We start from the raw sequence: 9,058 nt of genomic DNA, 5'->3' as shown, positions 1-9,058 counted from the left end.
TAGGGTGTGAGTTCGAATATGCCTGTGTGTGACCTTCTTTCAGGCCTGCAAGGGTGAGGAGAGAGTTCCTAGATAACCAGGGATTGCGGAGGAAGGCAGGAAGCTGCAGAGAAGGTTGCGCGAGGGGGTGAGAGAGGATGACAGGAGAAATCTGGAAAAGTGGGATGAGCAGGGGGTCGGTGGGATGACTGGGTCTGGGAAGAGGGTAGGAGGGAGACAGCTAGAAGGGAGCTACCGGCTCGTCGTCCGCGGAAGGCCAGGACGCCTGGCCCGGCACCGCCGGCGGCGACACCGTGCCGAGGTCAAGGCGAGTGGGCCGGGCGCACAGCGCCCGGTGTCTGCGCGCAGGTGGGCACGGCCGCGCACCGGATGGTGTGCACTAAGGCATTGCGCTGGGCCAGGTTCGGGTGCTCGTGGAGTCTAGAATTTCCTCCGCTGTACTTACACTCAACAAGTTCACTCCGGGTCACGGCTATCTCATTTTTTAAAATGACGAGGTTAAGGTTCCTGGCGGGCATGGTATTAAATTGCAAGGGATGGCGGTGGGGGTGGGAAGGGAAGCTCCGCTCGAATCCACATTTGCTCCTAAAAATCGAAGAACGTGTGAAAACAGAAGGGGCATTTGCCCCTCGCTCCCCGAAGCGTGCCCTACTTCTAAACCCTGATTTTCCGATTTCTTGACCCCAGCAAGGGCTTGTGTTTTGGTGGCCAGAAGATATTTTCGCTGTGCCCTGCCTTTGAGTGGTAGGACTATAAACATGATTCTCTGGAAGACCAGGTGGGAAGGCTCTGCCAGGCATATTGGACAAAGTTCTTTCAGTCTCTAGGGCATCCTGTTAATGTAGGTTTTTGGAAAGTGTGGGAAAATAACCACAGCTCCTGGTCCTATATTCTCACCAATATTATTTCCTGCATAGGAGCAAAACTCAACCAGGCCCAGCATTAGAGAGCCCCCCCCCCAATCTTTGGGTCTCAGGAGAGGATAAAATCCCCTCTAAAAGTTGTATTGCTCTTTCTACATCAATATACCAAATCTTGCAATTTTAAGAAAATATAATGATGCCCGGAGAATGTGTGTGAAATATGTACATCTTTGAAAGCCTGGCGTTTAAAATAACCCAGGTCACCATATAGGTGCTGGGCTTTCCCTACATTTGGGAGCTGTCTGGAATATGTTATGTGTTTTCTTGAATTACTCCGTGTTTTGAATTCATTTGAGTTAGCAGTAAAAACAGGCAAACAAACTTGCTCAATTTGTTTTGAGTGCTAAATCCCTTCACTTTGAAATAGCTAACAGTCGACAGATGGACTCATTTTATGGAAAGGGTTAGCCTCTTCAGCCAGGAAGAAAACTGACGAGAGGTCTAGATTTTTAAGCCATTTCTAACCTCCACATAACATCCGTGAAAACTCAAACTTTCTCTCTTTACCGGTGGAAATTCAAGACAGTTTTATTTAAGGGGAGAGAAATGAGGGGGAAATGCCCACGTGCTGTTTTTACTTTTATTTCCCCTCTGTCTGGGAGGATTTCTATTTCTGATTTCTGAAATCTTGCTGAGGCAATAAAATCAAATTTCTCCAAGTCCCACGACTGAAATCTAAGGTCACAACATACTATATAATTTAGTCCAAGAAAGACATTTTCCTCTCTACCCATCAAAGATTTTTTGCCGCCTCCCCAGCCCCCTGAGTTATGGGTTAATGTCGGTATCCTTCTTTTCTTTTCATTTTTATAGAGATTAAGAGATGCTCAGAGCAGAACAGCCTCGCCTTCATCTGGAGGCAAGGATGGAGAATCTCGCGGAAAAGTGGGAAAAGAGTGAGAAAACCAGAGGCAGAGTCAGAGACGCCCGGGGAGAGGAGGGAAAGAGAAAGGGACTGCGCTGGAGATACGCGCAGATAAGCGCGTGCCACCCCCTCCCCCTTTCAGTATTCCGAGGTTTGCAAACTGGGGCTGGGATGGAGGGGCTCTGGGAAGCTCACAGATCCCTCGCCCCCCCTTCTGTCTGGAGTCTCGCCCGCCAGGGGCTGGTTAACCCCAGTCCCGGCCGCCGCAGACACCGCGCCGAGCTTTTGGGTCCTCGCCTCGCCCAGCGCCAGTGCAGCTGAAGTGAGCAGCTGGTGGGAAATGCAAATGGCTCCTGGAGAAATAGAAGATACAGAATGATTCTCATTCCCTCCTCGAGTGTGTGGAAGGAGCTGGACATACGTTTCACGCTCTTAATCCTTCTTTTACATTTTTAGTCATACTCCTATTAAACAACTAATTAATGCCCAGAACCACCAGGGAATACATTAGGCATGCAGAGGATAGGCAGGGTGCTGGGGTGTGTGTGTGTGTGTGTGTGCGTGCGCACACGCTACAAACCACCGAGCTGATCTAAGACGTGGATTTCAGGTTTTTCTCTCATCGGAGCAGAACTGGAAGAGTGGGCCTTGGCGATTGTATTTAGATTCCGATTACTTCAAATTAGAAGAGGGTGGAGGGAGCATCCAAGCGAAGCAAGCAATTCCCTGCCCTGCAGATGTAAACAAGATTGTAGCATCAAAGGTACCAGCTCCTTAAGGGCCAGATCGCCTGGCTGGGAGCCGTGGTGGGGAGACACTGACCTTATGTATCAGTGAATTTCAAGGATGTTACACTTTTACATAAACAACTCCAGCGCAGATTGCCTGGTGAGATTCACAGTTGGAGAACATCCTAAAATTTTTTTTCCCCCAGAGGTAAATGTTCTTTTCAATTTTCCAAAATTTTGAACTGTGTCTAAAGGTAATAACCTTCCATTAAACCTGTGCACTGCACCATTTTTCACCACCCATTCCTTCTGTCTTTTTTGATGATCAGGTTTAATGTGTGGGGGGACAGATAATTAGACATAAGGTAACCCCCTTCCCCCAATAAGTCAGCATAGGAAAAGTGGTGCTGGTTACATGGGTTCAGAAAAGTTCTAGTGAGATTCTGAATTATGCCCCTCTCTCTAACACTTTGAAGCAAGTGACAGAACTGTTAGAATAAAGAGCATATTGTGAAACTCAGGGAGGACATAGCATTTTGTAATCAAAGCAGGGCAAAACCGAGGACAAGTGTGGGGTGACCTCTGCCAACTTCCTCTCACCCAGGAGTTAGGATTTAGGAAAGGTACAGTATTATTTTCAAGCCCGCGGTGACTGGTTGCATGCTACCATTTACTTTTTTCACTCTGGATTATGATTTCAGCTCTGGCAAGCAATTTCCCCAGCTCCTTATCTGAAAACAAGCAAGTATGTAAATACCAATGGCTAGAGATGTTTAACTGCCTCAAACATTATTGATTTGTTGGCGGTTCTAAATTTTCTTCCCAGTCCAGGTCTTGTTTCCAAATTTATTCAGGAGGTCTGATCCTACCTCGGATGCTACAATACAATAATTGTTTTTTTTTTTTTTATAAGGGAGTTAAAGATGAACCAATTGATTTGCATATAAATTAAAATTACGATGCGTTGCCTATTCCGGTGTTTTATAATCATTTCGAAATTAGTACTTAACCACTTGAGCTAAAAGAATATATCAATGTCTGTATTGACTCACTAATGAATTACCTAATTAAAACGTCTCCTGATGTTGGGCTCTGGAAAGATTGTTAAATCAAGGCATATTAGGGGAGAGATGGTTATTGGAAGGGGAACAGACCAAGGTCTGGAACTCAGAACGGAGTTTCCGGTGATTCCAAGTTGTAATTTTGGAGCACGGGCCCTTCTCTGTTGTTAATGATTTTGTGCTTATTTGTAAATAAATGAAGTGGAAGAAGCGCTCCGGAGGCCGCCGTCGCTCAGGCCGTTTGCTGTGGCAGGACTTTCCAGCTCGGACCTACAAGCGCTCCATCCTGGGGCCAGCTGGGCCAGCGCGGGGGGTGTGTGGCCCCGCCGGCGGCCTGGCCAGCCCGCTCGTCTCCTCCGCCTCGCCGGCCGGCTGGCGAACTGAGGCAGCGCTCTCTCGGCCCGAAGAGAGAGCTGGAAATAGAGCCGACTTTTAATAGATATGCTAACTGAGCACTTACCTTCGTCCTGAGAATTGGAATAAAAGGTAGCTCTTCTTAAGAGAGGCGGTGCAAAGGCATGCTAGGAGTTCAGAACAGGCTGGCGGCGGGAAATCTGTAGCCTGGGGGCTCGCCAACATCTCCTTTCATTTCAAGCACTTATTGATTTGCTGTTGTCATCTTTGGCGACGCAGAAGGACACTTGAAAGAATTTCTGATGGGGCTCTGATCTGAGAAAGGAGGTGACCTGCCCAGGCTCTCACCAAAATTCTTAATTACCACATCAACCGCTTTTTTAAAATCCCCCATCCCACCTCCTTCCCCCGTGGCAACTGAGTTTGCTTATTCTGAACTTTTTAATTATTCAGAAACTTCCTTCCCTCTCATTGGCTTCGCTTTTGCAGCGGTTTTCAATACGAGTCTTCCCTTCCCCCTCCCTCCCCCCTCGGTAGGGTCTGTATATTGATCCCCCTGACCTTTGGCGCCTCTGGGCCTTCCGAAATCTCTCAATCTTTTTTAGATTTGAGGTTGGAAGTCTCCACCCTCTCCACTTTGTGCACACTCTCAGAGATAGGAAGAGTTACACAGACTGCCCTCAAACCCAGGGGATGCAACAGATGTTCCCTGTTCAGTTCTCTCTTGAAATCTGAAATGCCTGCCTATTTGCACTTGGATCTCTCTCTCTTACGCATTCCTCTTTCAAAGCAGTTTGAACGGTTGTGTCCATGTGCCCACAACATCTCCACCTACAGTCTTTACCAAATGGTAAAGAAAGAGGAACTCCTGCTGTAGACTGGTATACAGATTGCATTAGGAGTCAGAATCCCCAATTTCAGGATTCCTCATTCAATTCTGGTTATCATCTACATTCAATCATTCCAAGCAGGAGACCCTCAGGAGACTGCACCATGGAGCATCAGATAAAGCCACAGTGAAAAGAATAATTTCAGGGTCATTTTCTTAGAATGCTAGTGATGTTTCTGAGTTTTATTGGCAACCACCTATTTTCAATATATGCAGAGTTAGGAAAAATATGTCAACATGGTTATTGGTTATTATTTCTAATAACCTTGGGCTCCACAGTGAAAAAGAGATGCCCCAAAGTCTACAAATCTCAGTGGTTTGATTTTGTTTATAATAGTGGGAGTAAATAAGACACAAACTGCCTTATGTGTTCTGTGTACACCTACTGATCTGAGTCCCCATTTAAAGCAGCTATACAGAATTTCTTTTAATTTCTTATAGCAACGTTAGAAAGTAGGGCCATATGAAATGGTGAACTGGGGTAAACCCCTTAAGTTGATGCTTTCTGTAAGCTCACGGGTTTAATATTGTTTGCGTATGGTCTTTTGAGACTCTCTGCTGGGGTTTGTTAGTTCTCACCAGACTTCACATCATTGTTTGAATCTACCTTCACTGCAGCGCAAGTTCAATTACTGTTCTGAAGTAGACTTTCCTGCCAGGATAATCTTGGTTTTCAAATAACAGAAATCTTTAATTTAATATAAAAAAGCCCTCAGTTTTTACTTCCTTCAGAACTTCTGTTTTGATTTTGCAAGTAATAATAATTAGTATTACTATATGCATTCCTTTTCCTTTTTGAGGAGTGGGTTGTGTCCACTATCACCACCACCACCACAGATACAAAAAGTAAGCTCTTTTTTGTATAATAATTGGTACTTGAAATACATCTGGCTTAGTGTCATCCTACAAATGTACCTTGTGAACTTGCTTATAGTTTGCAGCATCAGGAATAGCTTTTCTCACAGAGGATATGCTCTTTGCTGGGTTCTCATTTCTGGGGGAGTGGCCTGTAGAGTAATGAAGGTGGAAGGGGGCTTTGGCGGTCATCAGACACTTCAGCAGAAATAAGCCTGAGTCAAGTGGAGTGACTGATGCAGCGGTCAGGTCTCCCACCCTGACCTTCTCTTTAACTGGAGCACTAAGTTGCTCACTCTGGGATCCCAAAGCACTCGATATGTGTGTGGAGTCCTGCATCGTGGTCTGCACCAGGCTGGTTGTTTTATAGGTCTCTGGTTCAGTGATATTCTTTGGTTGTAGTTCTCACACTTACTGTCATAATCTCCACATTTAGGTTCTGATGCATTTAGGTGAAAACTGCTCTGTTAGTAAGCTCTAGCACACAGAAGAAATGGGACAAGTGAGGACTCACCAGGACTCAGACATGTTTAAATAGCATTAACTGTGTAAAAGCTTCTGGCTCTCCCAGCTCTCTAAACTTCATGTGGACCATGAGAAAATGCCTCTGGCTAATGAGGGCTGATAAATTCCACATTTAAGAAATAATAGCATTTGTATTGAGAACAAAATGAAGTCAGGAAACCTGATACATACCAAATGGGTCTGGCAAATTGAATTGCTAATAATGGTAACAGCTAATATTTATAGAGTGATTAGTTTATTTTGCCACTGTATTGATCATCACATTTATTTTCCATACTGATGTTGTAAGGTATGTACTGTCATTTTACAAATGAGGACAGTGAAGTTTGGAGTGATTGTATCATTGGCCCAAGGTCACCCACCTGAAAAGAGCAAGAGTATCTAAGCATCAGAGTGCAGAGTGAGTAGGAAATTACTTCATATCACGTAGGCAGTAAGTGGCACAGTGGGAATTTGAATCTAGATTTGTCTGTCTTCAGAGTTCCAAATGTTAACAAGTACACTGATAATCATAACTGGCGAGTCAGAAGCCTCTGAGGGAAAGAAATACAGAACTTCCATGTGGAATATTTCAAAAACCAAAAGGAAACTGCAGAAACAAGAAAAGCAAATGTATTACCTGGGGGATAGAGAAGGAAATGTCTGAAGTGTGAGAGAGGAGGAAAAGAGTATTGATTGAATAAAAGACAGCAGGAAGGCCAAACTCCAGTATCTGTCATGGGCAAGTCATCCCAGGAAAGAGAAAGAAGTTCAGGGATGTTTGTGAACAGTAGGAAAATTAATACTTAGGTTGGTCTGAGCCTAATAAGATCTAGGAATCTAGTTTATAAGAACTCTTTCCCCAGAGGTTCCAAGGGAGTATAAAATATCTAAATTAAGGTTTGAGTGGTTTTATCCCAGAACCAAAGAGAGATGAATGTAAGGATTGAGTAATAAGAGCGTCCATGTTGTAATAAGAATAAGAACAGCATGCAAGTGGGGTGGGGAGTGACATCTAGAAAAACCTGTTAGGAATCTGGTTAAAGTGCTAAACTGTGCCAGGCTCAAAGGAGAACTGGATTTCTACCTATCTTTACCTGCCTCTGTCTGGTTTGTATCCTAAGAGCTCTATTACTGTAGTCAAGTCATTTGAAATTTTAAATGAGATGACTTCCTGTGTTGAAGAAGAAAGCTTGAATGGAGGGGTGTCAGGAGACAAACAAAGGGGAGAAATAACGATCCCAAGGACACTGTCTGTGGGAACAACACTGGACCAGTTGCTGGTAGAACATTAGCCAGGAGAGGATGCCAGGGAACCTTCCACCAGGACCATTTCATCACCTCAGGCCTGTTACTGACCCCAAAGATTATTCCCAATTCAAGTTTGTCTCTTTGTCAAAAATGAGCCACAATTGGTTCCATGTGGCCTTTTCCAGGAGGGAGATATGCATACATGTAAGTGTATGCATGGAGTCCCAATTTTATATAAGGAAAAAAAAAGGGAAGAATCAATCCAGTTTCCTATTTTCTGGCAATGAACATCTCATTCCTTTGGGATGTGTGTAGAATAAAGAAGCATGAAGAGTAAGTTCATATAAAGGAAAGTGGCATGTGAGTTCCTTTCAAGCGGGATCTCAGCTCATTCTGTCACAGGAATCCAGACTATCTCCCGTAAATGCCGTGGTATTTTTGAAAGAAAAATTTGAGGACACACACTCTTATTTTTCATCTCTATCCTGTGGGTCTCACAGTATTTTCTTCCTCAACAGGGAAGAGAAATTGGGATTCAAAGGAATAAAGAATTAGAAAGGATCTAGAAGGTGCCCTCCTCCGATGTTTAAATTACTCCCAGAAAGATAAGCAGTTATTCTTTACAGCATAGAGCACATTAAGGTCCATTGGTAACGCATTTGGATGCTTCACAATTTGACATATACCTTGTGTATCTGTCTGAAGAGACTGATATCATGTCAAGTAGCTCCAATGAATAGAGGGCATGAATGGAGGACCTTTCTAAATGTTTCATGGGTCTTTTATCCTCAAAAAATGATATGAAAATAACACTAGCTTCATTTAATAGACATATAACTTTATCACAGAGACTTTTGGAGAGTTATCCCTGGTTGTGCTGCATGGCGCTGGAAGAACTAAATTAAAGACAAAGTCAGAAAATTCTATGTTCAAGGCTTTCCTAGCAGTCACCTCACTTCTTGGGCCTGGTTATTATCTTTCTATCTGAGTAAAGTACACGTTTGTTTGTAACTCTATCTGTCCTTCTGTTTGTCTGCCTGTGAGTAGTTTATCTTTTAATCCATCAATTTATCTCCTTGCTGGCTTTTTAATACCCCATAAGTTAACCAATGTTGATGAAATTTCACCCTTACCATGAGTGCTACTTGAGTAGATTGAGATGGTTGTCATATTTTTCAAATATCACATGTAACCAACAGTGCTGCCACTGTTTAAGTGCCATGATTCTGTTCTTATGTGGTAACTGTACACACACCACACCTTTTGTCACGAGGGGACCGTCTCCACTTATTAGCACGTTTGATATTTATCCTGTCCCTTGGGAGGATGTTGATCATTTTGTTCATGTCACTCATGATGTTGTAAACTGCCCTTTTGTTTGGATGTGTGTTTTCTCACAAATGTATTTAGTTTTGTTTCCCAAGCCTGACTTCAAGATACTGAAGTCACTGATTTATTTTATAATGTTTAAATTTCCTGAAAGAAGATGTTGGAGTATTATTGGGCCAAGTATGATTTTCCATGCATTTTCCTTATCTGGATAGAAATGTTCTTTCTTTCTTTAAATTCACCTATTCCACAATTTGGTGGGGGGTGGGGAGTTGTTTTTCCTGAATATAACCAGAAGG

The 9,058-nt window shown here is 43.6% G+C and overlaps 1 long non-coding RNA gene across 2 annotated transcripts in view; it reads left to right on the top strand.

Moving 5' to 3' along the window:
- The window catches only part of LOC122673507, a 68,896-nt gene that overhangs the window by 3,913 nt on the left and 55,925 nt on the right, over window positions 1-9,058 (top strand). The gene's annotated exons all lie outside the window — the stretch shown is intronic.

This window comes from Cervus elaphus, chromosome 17, assembly GCF_910594005.1.
Source record: "Cervus elaphus chromosome 17, mCerEla1.1, whole genome shotgun sequence".
Classification (NCBI taxonomy): domain Eukaryota; kingdom Metazoa; phylum Chordata; class Mammalia; order Artiodactyla; family Cervidae; genus Cervus; species Cervus elaphus.
Note: the sequence above shows the minus strand (reverse complement) of the source record. Positions and strands in the feature narration are given on the sequence as shown.